Source organism: Puma concolor, chromosome B3 (genome assembly GCF_028749965.1).
Source record: "Puma concolor isolate L17-30 chromosome B3, mPumCon1.1.hap2, whole genome shotgun sequence".
Taxonomy (NCBI): Eukaryota; Metazoa; Chordata; class Mammalia; order Carnivora; family Felidae; genus Puma; species Puma concolor.
In genome coordinates this window covers 83835995-83856760 of record NC_141672.1, presented here as the reverse complement: position 1 = coordinate 83856760, position 20766 = coordinate 83835995, and the positions used below count along the sequence as shown (strand labels likewise).

The window sequence follows — 20766 nt, the reverse complement described above, 5'->3', positions numbered from 1 at the left end:
CTGTTCAGTCTCTCCTTTGGCTGGTCATCAAATTGATGATTACTGTTTTATAGAATTTATACCTTAATTGCCTCCCCAGTTTGTTTTCTTTCCCCATGTAAGTTTTCTTATACCATTTCATATGAGAATCTGATTTTTAAAGATGTTTAAAAGAGGAGATATAAAGACCTTATTTATTTCCAGTGTTAAACAACTGAAGGAAAATATTCTTCATGCTAGGTATTTCCCAAATGTTGTATGCTGTATTTAATTCCAGTTTCCCCCCTTCCCCACCCCCACCCTTCATTTTCATTGTAATTTACTTCTGGGGAATTAAAATTGGTTTTGTTGCCCTAAATTTGCAAGTCCTAGATATTTGTACCCAGGGAATTACATGATTTTCTCTGACTTTTCCATTCTTGCCATTGTGACTAGACCTCTGCTTTATGAATCAGTTGGAACTGGAGTCTTGCCCTTGACACTCAGCCAGATTTCTTCTTCAGAAATACAGGTTCTGGAATCAAAGAAGTTGGTACCATTTCCTGGTTGTGTGATTGAGGGTAAAATAGTTAACTCTTAAAAATCTGTTTTATTAACTATAAAATACACTTTTTAGAGCATGGTTTTGAAGATTCAGTACTTCTTCACTTCTTGGCATATAGTAAGCACTTAATGCATTTCAGGTGTTATTATTACATATTTCTTCCTGCTAGAGGTTGGATTCTGTTCCCTCTAGCTACAGTCTCAGACTCAAATGGGATAGATAGGACTGCTGTGAGGAGACTTCTGTGCACTGGCCATGCCTTTCAGGGCACATCTCCGAGGCTGCCTCCGTTTTCCTAGCCATAGCCAGCTCCCTCCAATTTACCTTCTTTTCCCTGCCCGTCCTCCTTTAAAACTTCAGTGTGACTCAGAGGCGATCTCACCTGGGTTGCAAATGATAAAGTGTCTCCCCCACCACTCTTTTTTGAAACTTGCTTCCATCATCTGATGGTTAATGGGGGTTAGAAACTGATGGGAAGGTGACATCTGCACATGGTTTACTTCATGAAATGATTTGTAGCTCCTGATGCTCAAAGCATGAAAATGAGACTCTCAGAACGAAAACACTTTTTAACATAGTTTTTACAACTAAACCAAGAGTGAGTGTGTGAGTCTCTATTCCAGAATATCTTATTATATATATGCTTTGGTATAGTAATAGTGGTGCCCCCTTTTTGGCATCTGAGGAAAACCTGCTTTATTCAGATTTCCTTGATAGCAATCACCATGGCTTTTTCTTCTCTGTAGCCCATGGAGAGCTTAGTACAAAGTCTCTCCTGTGATAGGCACTTTTTAAATATGGGTTGAGAGAAGTGACGGCATCTCCCAAACAGTCCTCCTAGAAAGATCATTTCAGTAAGTAAAGGCACCTAAGTTTGATGGTTGATAGACTAGGCCCTGAATATTTTGAAGTTGACTCTTGTCATTAGTATCATTGAATAACTTCTTGCCAATTTTAATAAAAATTCAAACTACACATATCATTAGTTAATTTTGATTTTTTGACATTTGGGTATTATTATTTTGTTGACTTTTCTGGTGTAACGACCTAATTCAGAAATCTAGATATCTTTAAGAAAGACAACGATGGCTTTATAAATTACAGTTACCCCAAGTGTTTTATTATTATTATTCCATGTGCCAGTGAATAGAACATCTGTTTTATTCTTCACCCTCACAATATCAAACAAGTGAGGGTTTATCGCCTGGAAAACATCAAACTTTTCATGGATAAAATTTGGTCCCGCACTTTGCTCATCCATTCTCTTAAGAGGAAGAATTATTTAGAAGACTTTGCAAATAGAACTGCGTATAATTTCTCTTACCTGGTTTGGTTTTCTGCTTGAGCTTAAGATCAGTGTGTGTTCATTTATTCTTTTCCTTATTTATTCACTAGCTCATTTATGTAGCCAGCAGTTAGTGAGTGCCTTCTATGTGCCAGGGCATAGGGGAGTTCTTGCAAACCAGAAACATCAATTAAGTACTATCCTAACCATGATGAGCTCACAATCTTCTATATTGGAGAGTCAGGTAAACAAATATTTTGTCACAGCAATGTGACCTGTGGCCTGGTGAGATGTGAAGAGCTCTTTGGTAGTATTGAGGGAGGCACATTCTGTAAGAGCTGTAAAAGAGCTCACACTGAGGTGGGAAGGGGTGAGCTTCACTGTGGGTCTTGAAGAGGAACTAGAGGTTTAGCAGGTGAAGAAATGGAAGAATTAATATGGACTTCAGAAAAGATTATTAACCTTTTGCCTTACTCTTTTAACACAAAACAGTGTCTTTAATTGTAATTAATTTTTAATTAGCCTTTTTTTTTTAACCAAAAGCCTGTAGTAAACATGGAGCAGTGGGTTGAGCTTACCTAAAGATGATAGTTATGTAGCAAAGTAATTATTAGGGGAATTTTGCTCACCCATTATGCCGAATACTAAGAATAATTCACATTTAGTCCTTATTCTAATTAAGCACTTTGGGTGTGCTTTCCTTTGCAGGGACAGGAAAAGCAAGTAAAGTGACAAGTTTCCCAAGTTGCTAATAGCCAAGCTAAAAGTCATTAGGAGACTGAGACTTACCTTTTCCCAGTGGGAAGGTCTGTTTATACATGGTGATGGTGCTTGGCAAACTAGACTGTGATTTGTCTTTTCATATATAACCATGTATTTGTTTCATTCATTCATTCAGTCGGTCCACAGGTATTTACTGAGTACCTGTATGTGCTAGCTACTGTTCTGTGTGCTAGAGATTTAGTAGTGAAAAAGACAAAGTACCTACCCTCAAAGAAATCTATATTTAATTGTGTGTTTGTATGTTTGGATGGGGCATGGGGAGAGAGTATAATTGAAATAATATGAAAAAGGGGCGCCTGGGGGACTCAGTTGTTTAAGCGTCTGACTTTGGTTCAGGTCATGATCTCATGGTTCATGGGTTTGAGCTCCGCATCAGGCTGTGTGCTGACGTCTCAGAGTCTGGAGCCTGCTTCGGATTCTGTGTCTCCCCCCCCCCCCCACCTCGCTCCTTCCAGTTGGCACTCCTTCTCTCTCTCTCAAAAATAAATAGACATTAAAAATTTTTAAAAAAAGAAATAATATGAAAAATATGTATAATATGATAAGGTATAAATGCCATACAAAATGTAATTGAATAATTTTGGTAGTGTTAAACGCCATGATGAAAAAATACATTAGGGAAGAGGAATAGAAAATATATTGTCTTGGGGCTTCCTAAGACCACTGTCAGGTTCATTGTTGATCTAGCAGGACTCACAGAACTTGGAAAGCTGTTATATGCACTGTTACTTTTTGTCACAACAAAAAACACATCAGATTACAATATAAAGGAAAAAGATGCTTAGGGCAGAGTCCAGAAGAAACCAGGAATCAGCTTCCAGTTGTCCTATCCCAATGGAGTCACATGGCTTGTACTGAGTTTTCCTAGCACTAAGTGTGTAAAACTTGGAAAGTCTTTCCAACCAGGGAAGCTCACCAAAGCCTTGGTGTGCAGGGTTAGTTATGTAGGCATGTAACACCATCCCGACTGAATTTAGCTATTCAGTCTCCAGGCTGCTAGAGGTCAAACTGCTACAGTGTGGCTCAAAGCCCAGGCACGCAAAAATAGGCATTCACCATAAATCCCATTGTTAGCCTAAACTATTATGGCCCTAAGCTTCAGATATACAAAGAGACTCTTGTCAGGATACTCCAAAGTCCCAGAGTTCTTCTCCCAGGAGCTACATCAAGGAAGGGTAGGGTTTAAGCAGTGTAGGTATGCTAAGTTAACTGTTTACTTTCCAAAGAGAGGCAGAGGATTTTCTAACAGGGATTTTTCTTTTAATCTCTTCTTTAAATGTAACTCATTTTACATTTCTTGGCTGCCAGTTCTCCATGTGCTAATCTACTTTGTTTCTTATTCCAAGGCACTGCTAAGCACCAGTGTGTGTCAGTGCGTACGTGTGTGTGTGTGTGTGTGTGTGTGTGTGTGTAGTATTCTTGTACAAGGTACCACTAAATGTATAACTTATAATTTATTTTCATTGTATATGGTATCAGAATCAACACTGAGAAACATAAAGCTTTTCTTTTCCTTATTTTTAACAATGAAATCCGTTGATGTATACCATGAAATCAAAAGAGTGCATGTGTGCGGGAGATGACAGGGACTGGAAAGAGGGAAGATACAGGATATACCTGTAGGTATAGTAGAGAATTTTACAATTGGTAGCTATTTGTACATTAGCTGCTTGAAAAAAATCTGCTTCTTCCAAAAGTGAAGTGCAAATTATATAATATGCAGTATGTGTATTTATAGAAAACAAATACATAGTCATTATAGCCTCTCCTTTAAGGTCATTATGCTTGATGAAATTTACATCTTTCTGAAAACATAGTCATGCTCATCTCCTAGAAAATGTACAGTGGAAGGCAAAGTCCTTTCCTTCTGCTTCTAATATCATGCATTTGTACTTAGAGTGGAAACCCATAGTTGTGAAAATTAAAGAAAAAAATGGAGGGCCAGCTGTGTTTCAGTGGTAAGGAGGGCTTAAATTAATAAACCTATTCCCCTGCAGCTGGAGGACAAGTATCAAGTCTGTGAAGAGGAGGAAGACTTTTGCCTTCCACACCTGTCTTTGAGCAATAGGTTTCAGAGAATGTTACCTAAAGGCATCATCACTGCTCCCCACTGACCACACTGTTTGCTTGTGATACCTTTCTTGTGAACAGAGAGCCTTTCTAGTGAACAGGGAGTTTTATGTGGGAAGAAAATGTGGATCACATGTTAGAGTCACTTAATATGTGTCACTTAATAGTAAAGTAAGGTGTGCCCTATTACATATATACTATACACACATATCTCATATATATGATATACACAGTGACAACCAATTTAGTAGGGAAAGTTCATATAAAACAGTTTCACCTCATTTATACCAAATTGTTAAGTAGTTTTCTAATTTTTTTTGACTTTCATGATGTTGCCACTTTCTGTGGAGCTGCCTATATTTATGACACAGGGGGTTTTTTTTTGTTGGAATTTCTAATTTGCCACACTCTTAGCTACCCATTTCCCTTACAGCTTCTAACATAACTGCATGCACTATCACCTTGAGTAGGGCATATTAACTTGTCTATCTCCACGTTTGGCTTCTAGAGTCTTCTCCAATCTTCTTTTCACATTGTTTGTTCTGCACATTGTTCCTTCTCTGTAAAATCTCTGATTGTGCCCCTTGTCCTCACTCTTGGCCGAGTACCAGCACTCCCACTCAGGAAATCCAGTTTGCTCCCATTGTGTGCTGGCTGCCCCCACCTTGAGTCATACATTCTTCTTCATTTCCCCACACATTCTTTGTGTGTTCCACTTCTCCTTTTCCGCCGAGCCCTTCGTCTCAGCTCAGCCTGCCCACACGCTCAGATCTCAGCCTCTCCAGCCCACGGCCGCCCACTCTTGCTGCCACTGCTCTGGGTCCTCCCTCCCTGGTCTCACCTCACTCGGCACGACTGGGTGGCTGCCTGGCTCTTCTTCTGCTTCGGTTTTTTTCGCCTTTCCAGTCTATTCATCACACTGCTGACTGATTAATCTTTTTAATATCCTCATGTCACTTTATTCTCAAAAACCTTTAATGGCTCCCCAGTGCTTATTAATAAAGTTCAAACTCCTTAGCTCTGCGTTTTGCCAAGCTTTCCCCATGACCTGGCTTGCTGCCAGCTTCCTCAGCCTTCTCTCCCTCTACTCACCTTTATTTTCTCTACCTTTGGTCCACACCACATTGTCATTTGTTGTTCCCTGTGTATGCCCTGTCCTTCCCAGTTTTCTTGTCTTGGCTCACATCATCCTTCAGCCTGGATTCCTCTCTTCCTTTCAAGTATGTCTCCTTCCGCTGCCCCCTGCTACTCAAATTTCACATCTAGCTCAAGTTTACCTCTTCCCAGAAGCTTCCCTAGCTAGAAATGCTCTCTTCATTCCCATGGCTTTCTGTAATAGGGGTAGTTTGTACCCCTCTTACAGTACTTACTCCATTTTGTACTGTTACTGTTATTTATGTATACAGCTTCATTTCTCCTAGAATGAAAGCTCTTTAGGATAGAGTGTATACTTTTTTGTTGTGTATTCTATAGTACCTTTTTAGTACAATATCTGAAAAACACTAATGATATGTTTACTGAATGAGTGAATAAATGAATGCATATCTCCAGAAGAAGGAACTGCTGATGGAAGTATACCTCATATCTTAACTCAGTATCTAGGTGTGAATAAATTAAAATAATTACCCTCAGCACATCAATTCTTCCGGATATTTTGTAATTGCTCTTATCATGTAAAGCATATCAAGGTAATTGGATACAATGTGTTTACGAGCTGTAAGATATATTACTGTCCCAGACTGAAATTTGTTTCCATCTAGATTAGTAATACTGCTTTCTAATGACCTCTGAATCTTACAGCACAAGTCATTAGGGTATTTATCGGAAATAGAAATCAGATGAAAAAGCCGTTGTATCTTTTCCCCTATCTCTACCCTCACCTAAATGCAGAAAATAGTATCTTCAAAACATTGACTGTTCTGTGGCTTTTAAGAAAGCCCCAAACTTAACACACAAACACATTGTGTGCCTCTCTTATATCCTGACCTATAAAATTGCACACTTTAAAGTTATTTTGAAACTCGGAAATAGAAATGGGAGCATCAAAATGCAACACTGTCAACACATTTAAAAATTTTGTAGGTTCAAGCTTTCTGAAAGGGACTTCTTATTTTTATTCCTCCTGCTGAAACTCCCATTTGTACTGTGTTGCCTTCCCCAAGGGTCCCCAATAAGCTTCACCCATTTTCCCACCACTGAAAAGAGAGGTACCCCTAGGCTGGAGAGCAGCTCCCATTTAATAGTGCATAACAACAGAACCAGGGCTGTCAAACTCTGACAGCTTGAATGAGGGAAGATTTCAAACAATTATGAGTGGGATTTTAAATGCCTCACCTGAAATACATTGCAGAGTCCTTATCACAAAAGGGAGATACTTTGGAAACTGCCTGAAAATTCATCCAAGAGGAATTTAAGAGAAACTTGGCAGGTGCTCATGACACAACAGTTGAGAATAAGAAATGAAGCAGTGCACTGAAGGGATTTAGGGAGGTTGAACATAATCATTGATGTAAGAATGAGGCCAGGACCCAGGAGATGCAATCCCTGCCCTTTGTTACAAGACCTCAGGGACTGCAAGTGTCTAAACCCTTCCTTGTTTTGTGTTTCGTCTGGTGCCAAGCAGTGTTATTCTTATTAGCTAAAAAATAGGAATTGTCTTGTTGAGCAAAACCTATTCAGGACTGGACAGAGAGGGACATCACTACTATTAATACACCATTCTTTAAACACATTCATTCATCCTTAACAACACTCTGCTAGAAAAATCCATGATCAATGCAAGTAGGTCTGTTTTGTGGATACTGTAAGTGAATAAGTAAATACCAATTCTGTTGTAGTCAGGTTCTAGGTGAGATTGTTTTTTACAAGCCGTGCCCTCTATTTTTTGCAGACAGCCATATCAGTGTGCTCCAATAACTTGCCAGCTTGACTCCAATAACGTCTTGTAATTTTTTTTGGCATATTGCCCAACAATTTATTTAGACTGTTTTGACTTTCAGACCTCTTTAAGTATACTTTTATAAGCAACTTTATTCTTTCCCACCTTTATAAATAATCATTGAAATGAAGACTTCAACAGATGAACTAAGTGACTTTAGGTCAAGCCATTCTAACCATCTACTTAACTGTGATTTAAATATTTTAATTTCCTAAAAGGCCAAGGAAAGAAGAATGGTTTCTTAATGTCCACATGGGCCCACAGTCTTTGTATCTAAACTCCTTGAAGCCAGATGTATTTTAGAATCACAGTTTTTGACTTTTAGAAACTATATACAATGCGTATGTCTTATACATTTTCTAACACTGTTAGTGGCATCTGGGCAGTGCCTGTAATCACTATATTAATATTTCTGCAGTGAAATGTGTACATATTCATATCAGTTTAGGTCTGTGTTGCTACCAAATGAGTTACAACCGTCTTGGTTTTCTGAAAATTTTAAGTTTCAAATTGCAGATAAAGGACAGATATTTACTTAATTTTCTTCATTCTTTAAAACAGGTAATTATAAACAAAACCAACAACAAAACCTCCAACATTCTTTTTATTTATAAGGAACTTGAACCTCAGTGAAAGATGGGTCATCTCCTAGCTTAATGGTAAGATTGCCCAAGCAGTGGTACCCAGAGAAAGTTCTCTTTTTTTAAATTTTTTTTTTCAACGTTTATTTTTATTTTTGGGACAGAGAGAGACAGAGCATGAACGGGCGAGGGGCAGAGAGAGAGGGAGACACAGAATCGGAAACAGGCTCCAGGCTCTGAGCCATCAGCCCAGAGCCTGACGCGGGGCTCGAACTCACGGACCGTGAGATCGTGACCTGGCTGAAGTCGGACGCTTAACCGACTGAGCCACCCAGGCGCCCCGAGAAAGTTCTCTTAAAGATAAAATTTTATAAACTCTTTAGGCAACCTACTGATAACCACACTGGCAGGAGATTTTCCTTTAGATCTAACTTGACACCTTCTTGTTGCAGTTTAAATTGATTCTTGGGTTTCACAAATGCCATCCTTGTTCATGAAGGAGTATCCATTTTGCAGTAATAAAGCTGAAGTCTGGGAAACTTCATGATAATACATGTTAGATTAATTCTAGCTTGGTACAAAAACAAATTACATCAGTGTTCAAACTTCTAAATGCCACAGTCATCTTAATTTTTTCCTGGCCACAAAGGCTGTGTATGTATGTCTGTGTATATATGTATGTGTATATATGTCTGTGTATACACACACACACACACACACACACACACACACACACACACACTATGCATATAACTTTACTTATGAGTACACTTAACCCTTTCCTCAAAGGGCAAAATTGACTTTACAATTTGAGGGCAGCTTGACCGTTCAGCAGTGTGAAGGAAAATACCATCTCTCTGAAAATTCATGAGTCCTTGTGCTTAAATTCTTATCAGCACTGTAAAATAGACTAAATATATTGTTGCACCTATTTTTCTTAAAAAATACAACCCTGCTCTCACGGTCTTTGAATGCATAAAATGAATTATGGAAAAAAAACCACGCAGTCTGTATTTTAAAAAGTTAGACAATATTTTCAAAAGACAAATTATAAAGTGGCACAGCATTTTAATCAAAAAACCATGCTGAAGCCCTTTAAATCCAGACTATTATCTCCTGGTAAAACTGCTTGGTAAGAAAAATTATTCAAAGAAAAAGATTTCCATCATTTCACAATGGATTTGGAAACTCTTTATATAAAAAGAGAATTGTTTTGTGCAGTTAACATCTTTAGACATATCAGAGAGCTGTAACACTGCCTTTTGTAAGGTCAGCGACGTCATCAATTCAGTTCATCCTCTCAAATATTCTCTAAGTTGCTCAAAAGTTTGTTGATGTGATGGCATCAACAAGAAGGGAGAAGCAAGACTGGCATTCTGGTGGACTCTGTCATTATCCCTCTCTACACTATCAAAAGACTTGGAGTCGTATTTTTAATGTCTCCTCATTCTGTTTCAGTTATGTTTGCTTTTGTAAATATAGTCGAGAAAGAGCAAATGTACTGTTTGTCACTGTTTCTTTTGTACATCTGTTTGCCTAGTGGCATAACAAACTCTGAAAAAAATAATATATGTATTTGACATATGTATAATATATTATTTACATATCAGATATTTCTATATTCAGATCAGTTTTGTGAATCGTGGGCATTAGCTTATTATAATCTTTCAATGATTGGTGGTAGTATTAGAACAAAAATTACAGGGTCTCTTCTTTGTCCCCACACAACTTTGTTAGGAATTGTACCCTCCTCGTAGAATGCTTTGAATCACTCTCTAGGAAGATTTTCTTTCTGGTAACCTGTTAAACACTTTTACTTTATCAAGAATAAATGTAGTTTAAAAACATAGTAAATAAATGCCTCTGAATATATTTTAGGGCTTTTCTTTTATAATACATAAAGTACTAGTTTCATGTTTCCACCTGTTCTAATAGTGCTTTTTCATTTGTAAGAAACCTTTACTGAAGTGCTTTATTTAAGTTTAGGGACGGGGAGAATTTGGAGAGCGTCCAGGTAGAGTAATAAAAATCAGTAAGCCTATATGCAAATACATTTTGGGAAAATGGTAATGCTTGCCAAGATTTTAGTCAGCCTGCCAAAAATTGCATTTTACAAAATGCAGTGGTGTTACTCATGTGTTTTTCCTCACTGTGAATGCTAATGAATAATTCCCAGTGGTTGTAGAGGGGACTGGTCCAAAGAAGTAGCTTCTGGGGCTTATGCACAAGTTGCAGGCTTAATGTAGATGTGGTTTAAGACTTTTCTTTTAACATTGGGCTCCATAGGTATCTAATTCTTACTACTCTGTGTTATGGAAATGAACCTAAAGGGCAGAAAAAATGTAAGAAGAAATGTTCTCATTCCAAGGTCCTAGTTGTAGAAAATTTTTCATTAACTCATCTACTTTAGGTTTGCTAAAAGAACAGCTATAGGAAAAGTAAATGTTTCTCCTAACAGTGTTGAGTTAGTGCAAGACGTGTATCCTATTTTACCGACCTGGTTTCCCCAAGTCTAATCTTCTCTTGTAAGAGACAGAAGGAAATAAGATTCAGCCCACTATTCCGAGGCAGCCTTTCATAGTGGAAAGAGTATGGACTTTGCCATTCAGTTTGCTTGGCTACCAGTCATACCACTGCCCATATTTATTCTGTAACTTGTGCTAGCTTTGTAAATGAGGATAATAATCGGTATGTAGCTTTTTGGCTTCTTGCAATGATTAAATAAAGCGAAGAAAATGGAAGTACATGGCTCATAAGAAGTGTTCTTTAAATGTAAGCCTTCTTCCCCAAAGCAGTTCCCATTAATAGAATAGTCTGATTTAACTAGGAAATTGAAATCCAATCATACATTTAGAGGAAACAAATTTTCATACAAACATATTTAAGTGATAAAATGGAGAAGTTGAGAGAAGGAATCATTGGATATCCACAAAACAGACACCCTTGCAATTTTTCACATTCCAGATGAACAAATAATAGGGAACTCTTCTCTTACTGCATTTGCTTGTCTGCACTCTTGGCTAATCACATGCAATTAAAAGATTTGAACCTATTCTTTAGGAATCCATTTCTAAAGCTAAAAGGTATGTACTGGTATCAGTGTGGGTAAATTGTGTAGGTATAATAGAAAATGATTGCCTAACTTATGTAAGTATTTAAATAGATCTGTTCATATAAAAGTTTTGTATTTTTTAAGGTAGACTTTTTAACTAAGTTCATAGAGTTGTCATAATTTATAAGATGTCCAGTTAAATTTGACTATCAGATAAACTGAATTCTTTTTTAGTTGTAAGTATGTTCTAAATATGGCATGGGACATAATTATTTGTTGTTTATCTGAAATTCAAACTTCGCTGGGGCTGTCTTATATTTTCATTTACTAAATCTGGTGACCCTACTCTTATTTTAAACTCTTACTTATACGTTTTAGGATTACACTATGAATTATAAAACCAACTTCTTTGCTTATAACTGATCTCAGGCCTTTTATACATATTTCTCAGTTATTTCTTGAGACATTTTTTTCTTCATATGGGGAAGGGATGGTGAAGTTAAAATTCTAGGAGAACCCTGAAGCTAAATTGTCTATGAGAAATAACTTGTACAAACTGCATAATGAATATCAAGCTGCATTTACATTGCTCTATTTTAATAACTGAGAGCAAAGATCTCTAAAAGCAGAAGATAGCTGATATCATCAAATTCTACTACATGGCATTACAAAAGAGGGAGAAGGAGTAATCAATCCAGAAGTTCTGAAAGACTCTCCCTTCGTAGGTTGTGTGTACGGCTGGGCAGGCTTCTCCGTATGCAGCAGTATAATGAAGCTGCAAGAGAGAGAGATTATTCTTTCAGTTTATTCATATTATGCACAAGACTTTTGAATTAGTTTTTTGGTGGGTAAGCACCTTAAATCACCCTTAAAACCTCAGCTTTATTGCTCAGCATTAAAGAACAGAAGAAATAGCAAAGAGTTTGAAGAATTAAATGAATACACAGGAAACTTGTTCATACACGTGCCTTATGTTTTAACAGTAAATGTCTAACTTTTTAGACCTGGAACTGCCTGCCAACGCTGAATTCTGGGGGAAAAAGAGAGAGCGAAAGAGAAAATTTTGCCTGCATTGGAACAGAAAATAATGTTGAAGCAAATAGAACTCTATATACTTCTGACAGTTCAAATGATACATAAGTACACAGGCTGACAACGGCTGGTTTGTCCCTGCAGTTCACTTCGCTCAACTCTGCATGGTTCTGTAGGACAATGAAATTCAATGCACTTAGAATTTCCAAAAAAAAAAAAAAAAAAAAAAAAAAAAAAAAAAAAAAAAAAGTGAGCTCAGATTCTTTTAAAAGCATTTCTATGAGAAAACGGATCATTTACATGCCAAAAGCACTTTTAATGTGACATATTTAGCACATGTATTATTTAGAACGAAAGCTGCTTGAACTTAGCGAATTTTAAAGTCTATAAAACGGCACCCCACTGAGCATAAAGGTAGCAGTTCTCTGTTATGTGATTATGTGGAATAATAGACTTGTACATAACTTTTTACGAAATTAAAGGTATGACATTTACTTTCGTTTAGCCCCATAAATTGCACTTTAGTACATAAAGAATGGGCTGATCTATGAATTTGTTGTTCCTTCAGGCAATTTAACTGATTTTTAAAGAACAGTTTTGTGTTTTCATCTATTGAGTAACACATCAAATAGTTATCTTAGTAGATTTAATGAGTCTTATGTATCACTTAACTCTTCCCAGAAATGTTCAGGGACCCTTAAAATGAGAAAGGCGGACATCCCAGGTTGGTTTTGTTTTCTGCTTGCACTGGAGTCTAATCCCAAGAGCACCAGCTCAGCTGCGGAGGTGGTTGTACTGGAGTGTGGTTTCCCATCAGCCACTGCACATACCTCATGGTGAGCTCTCGGTTGGCCTTACGTTTCTTTGGAGAACCAAACTGGGATTGCAAATCTGATAAGATTTTGGACATACTCTTCTGACAAGCATACACTTTGCCAAGAAAATCCTCTTGTCAGAGCACATTAACTTACTTAGAGGAAGCATTTAGAAGATATTTGTTTCTTTAGGTATAACTGTGGACAAAGCAGCTAAGTGTTAAAAAGTAAACAGAGATCTCTTGAAAAAGGACCAAGAGCTCTTGACCCTTCCTCATTTATGATAATTTTGCCTAAAATGAAGCGATAATGATAAACTAAGCTGAATACACACACACACACACACACACACACACACACACACACACACACATACATACACATATGCTGGGCTGAATTTCTATGATGCAGGCAGTCAGAAGGATCTCTGTGCCTGTCTGGAAGTGATTCTCAAAGTGGAATCCTAGGAAATGGTTTGTCATACAGATGAAAGCCGGACTATCAATAACGATAGATAGATATAGATATAGATGATATAGATACAGATATGTTTCACAATCAGTGTCCAACATGCATCACACCTCTGAGTTTAAAGATGTGAGTGACTCACTAGCTTCCTATTAAGAGTGTTGCAGTGGTACACAAGGCTGTTTCACGATTTCCATTTTTAAAACTCTTTTCACTACCTCCTTCACCCCCTCCAGAGATGTCAATGGTAGTGTTTAAATTTGCTTCAGGCTTGAATTTTGGCATTCAGGAAATCAGCTCAGCGACTCTTGAGTGATTTATCTGGGTTTCCAGAAAGATTCTTTTGGTGCCCTTTAAAGATAGAGATGCTTGATTGAAAAACAAAGTGCTGTGGTAGGTCCACACATAGGGTGTGTTGTTTTTTTTAAAGGAAAGTTTGATTTGGCTAATCCACAACAAGGTACTTTTCTCTTCCTTTGATTTTACTGAATTAAAATAGACAAGATTTTGGTGTATTAGAAAATGAGCCCTAGTAAAGCACACTGTTTTTACTATTTGTGTTCTCATGTCTGCATTGCTTTTATAACAGCTTTGTTCAGAGGGAGTTGGAAATAAACCAGGATCTCAGTCCAAAAGGTGCAATTATGGTCATTTAAGCCAATAACATAATTATGTATAGAGCGTATATATTTATCAGATATGTGCAGCCATTTTGAACTCTTTATGTATTATCATTGCCACTTTGCAGCTTTCTTGAAACAATTTTCAGCATCATCTAAGTAAGAATCACAGAGAAAGTTAAATGCTAAAAATACACTTTAAGATTACATTGAGTTTATGGCTTAGAACCAGAAAAATCAAAGAATTTTTAACTTACCATCCTTTTCTATTTCCTTGAGATTAATTAACATCAGAAATTTAATTAATTCCTATGGTTGTCGGCAGTCTTTTGTATTTATTTTGAGGAATATGGTTCAATAGAATGCTTACCCAGAAGGACTTAAATTGCAAACCTGTTTCAAACTCTGTTCAGAATCTAAGTTTACTACTTTGAGTGTGACATTAAATTTCCATTCTCAGAATAAACACTACACCACCTGGGATTATGGTGACTTTTCATTTTTAAACCCAAAATTTACCATTGTTTGAAGTCTAGTTTATTTCACACCTTTCCAAGGCTCTGTTTAATGCAAGCAGGTAGGATCCCTAATCTTCCCATCCTGCTGCAATCCAACAGTTACTAATATTCACATGTATGTGTTGGTGAAAAGGAAGGTTGCTTTTAGCAAGCATGAGGCAAGGTTTTAATTTGTAGCTGATAATTTGCTACTGGAAGCTTACCCTGATTAGTCTTCTTACTGCACCAACAGTTTTTGAGGTGGTGTGAATTACCTGCTGTGTATGTTTTTACCACTCACTCAGGGATGAAAATGAATTACAACCTAGCCCTCAATTAAAGCCCGAAAAAAGAAAACCTCAAACTTCTTTTATGTCTGCACTTCTAAAGAACAGAATTAGTTGCCTCTGATATCATTGGAATTGTAATTCACACTCTTGGAAATCCTGCAATGGATCTTTCAGCCCCACTCACACAAGCGCATCTCAGCTGTTACATTGCCTTTGCTCCAAGTCAAATCATCATCCAGCAGCTGAGAATTGAAACAAACTCCATTTGTGAAAATGAACCATGAATTTATTGATAATGTGGAATGTTTATATGTGTTTTTTCTCGTCATCCTACAGAAATTAATATGTTATTTTTGGTCCGATTAATTGTGAAATTTAGGAAATGGAGTCATGGACTTTGATTTAATTTGTCATTAATGCACTGTTTAATTTTTAGCAGTGCTGGAAAGAAATACAGTAATGAAAACTTTGAATAAATATTTTTGGAATACTGTTGTTAGATCTTTTGAAAAAAATGTCCATTACTTGTAACCACTTTATTATAAGTCTATAAAAGCTTGTATTGTGTTTGCTGGGTGATCTGGACATCTCAAAAGGGAACACACAGGCATTCAAATACTCTATGAGTTTATTCATTGGTTCCATTTTTATTTGGCACTTATTATGCTTTGTTTGCTCATGCTGCATGAGCATTTTCATGTAGGAAAACTAGAATTATCCCACTCACTTTCAGGGAGGAAAATGTCTCGTGAAGGCATTGTACTTGCAACTCATCATATATCCTGAATCTGCTGTTGTTCTACAAATGTCTTATTTTCCTCTGGAAGAAAAGCGGAATACCTGAGAATTTTCTCACCTAAGGTCAGCATGGTAAATGGCAAGACGTGGGAAAAACAAACAGAGACTGAAGTTGTAGGATGATTTTCTGCTGTAATGATTGGGAAAGAGTAATAGATATCAGAGAATACCTCCTTATTTACTTAAAAACAAAAATAAGTGTGTTTCCTTGATGTAGCTGTGGAAATAACAGACTCCATTTGAATTCTGAGAGAGGAACCAGAGGGCTCCTCAGCTAGAAGGAGATCACGCACAGGGCTGTGTAGGAAAGAGGAATAATCAGAGGAGACAAAGCCTGGCACTTCCAGATTTTAAGCTCCTTGATAAACTAGGTCTGTTTTTGTTGTTTTTTGTTGTTTTTGTTTTGTTTGTTTCATTTGTGTTTTCCATAACCTCTAGTTCATGGCTGGAGTCACAAGTGGCGTAAGTCTGCTTTCTTGATTAACCCCCATGTTGCAAGGTGACAACTCGGGTTTACAACACCAGAGGAAAGGCAGTTATGTCATATGCTGGATGCAGTGTTTATAGCAGAATTTACCGTACTTTTGATATCAACAGAATTACATCAAATTTACCAACTAATTTTAATTTCTTTTCTCTCCTTTGGAGTCATAATTTTTTTAGTTACAATTCCATTCTGCCATGTCACAAGAAAGATGATATGTGAAGCTGTTTGTTCATGTTCCTAGAAAGAGGAAAATTATCATTCATCTAGTTCTTCGTCCCTCCTTTGCTATCACATGACAAGATTGTTGATAAGTAGCTATATATTATGCAATGTAACAATATTCCTAGAACTCTTTAATCTTAGGAATAGAGAAGTAGATTTCCAAGTTGATTGTAAATGGAAAATAAATGGACTTTAAGAAGAGAGTTTTTTTTTTGCGGGGGTGCTCTTCACCTTTCTGGAGTTCTGTGCATTGCTACTGGCTGATACTGTGATTCTCTTTAAGCGATGCTTTAATGTTTCACTTAAGGGAATCTTATCATTGGATTTTGTTTGATTTAATGTAATTATGAAGATTAATTATGTCTTCTCAGACTTAAGTTATTATTTTTTTTAATATGAAGATAATACCTAGGCCACCATTCATTCAGGGTTAGCCTGAAATTGGAATTGGACTGTTGTGTGGTTGATTTTATTGCCAACATATTGGGTGGTAGCTGAGAGAAGAATAGAAATGAAATCCCATGAGGTTGTATATTAGGTAAAAATTGTCTGTACCTGGCCACTAACTTGGGAATAAACTTGGAATTAAGCAGAAACAGGAGTGTGATATAGTTAGGAACATAAGGTCATTTTGCTGGAGAGCCATGAAAGATAGTTTTCCTGTCTGTCTCCTTGTTTACTCTCCTCTATCTCTTGTTTATTCATTTACACTCTTACTTTCTCCATTTCTCTTCACTTTCTCTAGAAAATTCTCTATCATATATCAGTTGTATATTATAACAGATTTTTTTTTCTCTAGCGGTTGGGTAAAATAAGAAATTCATTGTGTATTTTTTATTTTAGATATGTGACACAACTAAGCATGACAAAGACATGTACAGCCAAAAACTTGGCCAATTGTACATATGAATGTACGGATAGTGTTTTTCTAAAAACAGGTGAACTCAGGGTCCATTTATGACCTTCTACAGGCAATGCATAAATCAAATGGGAGCTGAATGAGCCCCTTAAATAGCCTACTGATGTTCTGTCACCCACTGGATCCATTGAGGGCATCGGTAGCCTCTGTTGACAGAGTTTTCATGATCTTACTCCTCTCTCTTTCCTGCCCCATATCACATGAAAATATGTTATTTCTCCCAGCCCAAAATGTTGGAGTTTATCAATTACATAGAAGTTAGGAATTATGAAATATGATATTGATATATCAAGCTGATTATTTTTGCAGCCAGCTGCATCACTAAAGCAGAACTACTCAACTATTTAAAAACTGGTTGTTTTTTCTCACATGTCAGATAAAAATCTCAAATACTCTGGAGAAGATAGCACTGCATAGGGCAAGACAGCACTGAAGGAAAGTTTTAACTGCTAATACTTCAAAGTTTTTCTTTGGGAAAAACGTGGAAATGTGAATGACTTCTGATGTGTATAACATTTAGGTGCATTTTGCTTGCCTGTTAGGCAGTTTATTTCACTTAGCATACAATACAATATGTTATCATAAAATAAGATGATTTTAAAAGATGGAAAACAGTGCAAAAGAGCAATCCTTTCAGAGTTCACACATGAGTGTAGAGCATTTAGAAAAAGAATTTTGGACATTTAAAACTAACAAGCTTTGTGTTAATCATGGTATAATCCTGGCCTCATTCCCAAATAAGACAATTAAAAAATTAATCTATTATCAGATATATAATTTTTAATGGATGCAACACTGTGAGACTTATGCCTAACTTTAAAAGAAAATCATGAGTTCATTGGGTAGGTTTTCAAATTACTGAGTTCAATATATGTGAGAAGATACGATATTCAAAACATAGGATACTTGCGAAGATTTGCAGGCCTGTTTTTCCTATTAAGATAATGAAATTATATTCCTTCCCAACCACACACCAGAAAAAAATCTGAAAACACTGTTCGGGTTATGTCTATGAAGTTTAATCAGTGCATGAGTAGAAGCCTTCAGAAGAAGCAGTATGGGTAAATTAAGATATTGTGGGTAATGCCACATTTTAGAATGAGCCCTAACTCTGAGGAGTAAAGACCTAAGTTGCAGAACTTTCTTAGCTTCTTACCAGCTGATTGATCTTGGGTTTGTCTTCCAAACGCACTTTCTCATCCATGTGGGGACAATAATGCTTTTCCTACTTATATGTTTTGAAGTGCAAAATAAGAAATGTGGAAGAGCTTAGGAAGACATAAATCATTATTCAGATGTGAAGTATTGTTATCTTCTGTTTGGGTATAAGAATTAAGCTTATTGATATCCAGTTGGGTCACTGTATATTTTTGTCATTTTTCCCCACTTTTTATCTTTCATATGGACTCCAGGTTTATTTTAATTAATTAATTAAAAAATTAATTCCAGTGTAGTTAACATACAGTGTTGTATTAGTTTCAGGTGTACAATATAGTGATTCTACAATTCTATACATTACTCACTGCTCATCAGGATAAGTGTGCTCTTAATCCCCACCACATATTTAACCCATCTCCCCACTCACCTCCCCTCTGGTAACTGTCAGTTTGTTCCCTGTAGTTAAGAGTCTGTTTTTGGTTTTATCTCTCTTTGTTTTCCCTTGTGTTCATTTCTTTTGTTTCTTAGTTTCCACATATGAGTGAAATCCTATGGTATTTGTCTTTCTCTGACTGACTTATTTCGGTTGGCCTTATGCTGTGTAGCTCCATCCATGTTGTTGCCAATAGCAAGATCTCATTCTTTTTTGTGGTGGAGTAATATTCCATACACACCCCTTCTTTAACTGTTCATCTATTAATGGACACTTGGGCTGTTTCTATTATATGGCTATTGTAAATAATTCTGCAATAAACAGAGGGGTGCATATATCCCTTCAAATTAGTGTTTTTATATTCTTTGGGTAAATACCCAATAGTATGATTACTGGATCATATGGTAATTCTGTTTCTCCTTTTTTGAGGAACGTTTATCATACTGTCTTCTTTCACAATGGCTGCACCAGTTTGTATTCCCACCAACATTGCACGAGGGTTCCTTTTTCTCCACATCGTCACCAACACTTGTTTCTTGTATTTTTTATTTTAGCCATTCTGACAAGTGTGAAGTGATACCTCATTTAGTTTTGATTTACATTTCCCTGATGAGGGGTGTTGAGCATTTTTTCATGTGTCCATTATCCATCTGGATGTCGTCTTTGGAGCAATGTCTGCTCATGTCTTCTGCCCATTTTTAATTGAATTATTTGGGTTTTTTGGTGTTGAGGTGTATAAGTTTTATTGTATTTTGGATACTAACCCTTTATTGGATATGTCATTTGCAAATATCTTCTCGTGTTTAGGAAGTGGTCTTTTAGTTTTGTTGGTTATTTCTTTTGTTGTGCAGAAGCTTTTTTTTTTTTAATGTAATTTCAATAGTTTACTTTTGCTTTAGTTTCTCTTGCCTGAGAGACATATCTGAAAAAATGTTGCTACAGCTGATGTGAGAAAATTATTGCCTGTGTTCTCTTCAAGGTTTTTTATAGTTTCAGGTCTCACACTTAGCTCCTTAATCCATTTTGAGTTTATTTTTGTGTATGGTGTAAGAAAGTGGTCCTGTTTCATTCTTTAATCCCATGGAGTGTCCAATTTTCCCAGAATCATTTGTTGAAGACACTGTCTTTTTCCCATTGCTCTTTATTGCCTCTTTTGTTGAAGATTAATTGACCATATAATTGTGGGTTTACTTCTGAGCTTTCTATTCTTTTCTTTTGATCTTTGTGTCTATTTTTGTGTCAGTTTCATGCTGTTTTGTTTACTACAGCTTTGTAATATAACTTGAAGACAGGAATTTTGTGGTTCCATACAAATTTTCAGATTGTTCCAGTTCTGTGAAAAATGCTTTTGGCATTTTGATAGGGATTGCTTTAAATCTGTGGATTGCTTTGTGTAGTATGGACAGTTTAACAACATTTGTTCTTCTAGGTCTATTTTAGAGTCTGTCGTAAGTTCTTTCATGTAAGGCTGAACACAAAAACTGCTGTTGTAATGTTGGTGAATAAGTTCATTCATATTTAACCATGTAACTATTCAGTGCATATTTCTTAGTGATTATTCCATGCAAGCATTTTGTTCAGGTGGTACAAAAATAAATCCAACACAAATACTGTCCTCAAGAAGATTACAGCTACAGGTAGGAAACACAGAATATATTGTTGTTGTGTCTGGGACTTAATTTTACCCTACTTACAAACTAGTAACTTTGTCTGTTGCTGTTTCATGGATGCTGGTAGAGTGCATGAGATTTCTGAGACAAAGGATTTTCTTATATGCTACACAGCAAATGGCAGC

General features: G+C 36.6%; 1 protein-coding gene across 2 annotated transcripts in view; it reads left to right on the top strand.

Annotated features, from left to right (window-relative positions):
* Positions 1-20766, top strand: part of LOC147580166 (uncharacterized) — a 546857-nt gene that overhangs the window by 275644 nt on the left and 250447 nt on the right. The window contains exon 1 of one of the 2 annotated variants that reach the window (XR_015252569.1): positions 11058-11263. The exons of the other annotated variant lie outside the window; for it this stretch is intronic. The gene's annotated coding sequence lies outside the window, so the exon portion shown is untranslated. Of the gene's footprint in view, positions 1-11057; positions 11264-20766 lie in introns of those variants that run through there. 2 annotated transcript variants of the gene reach the window in all.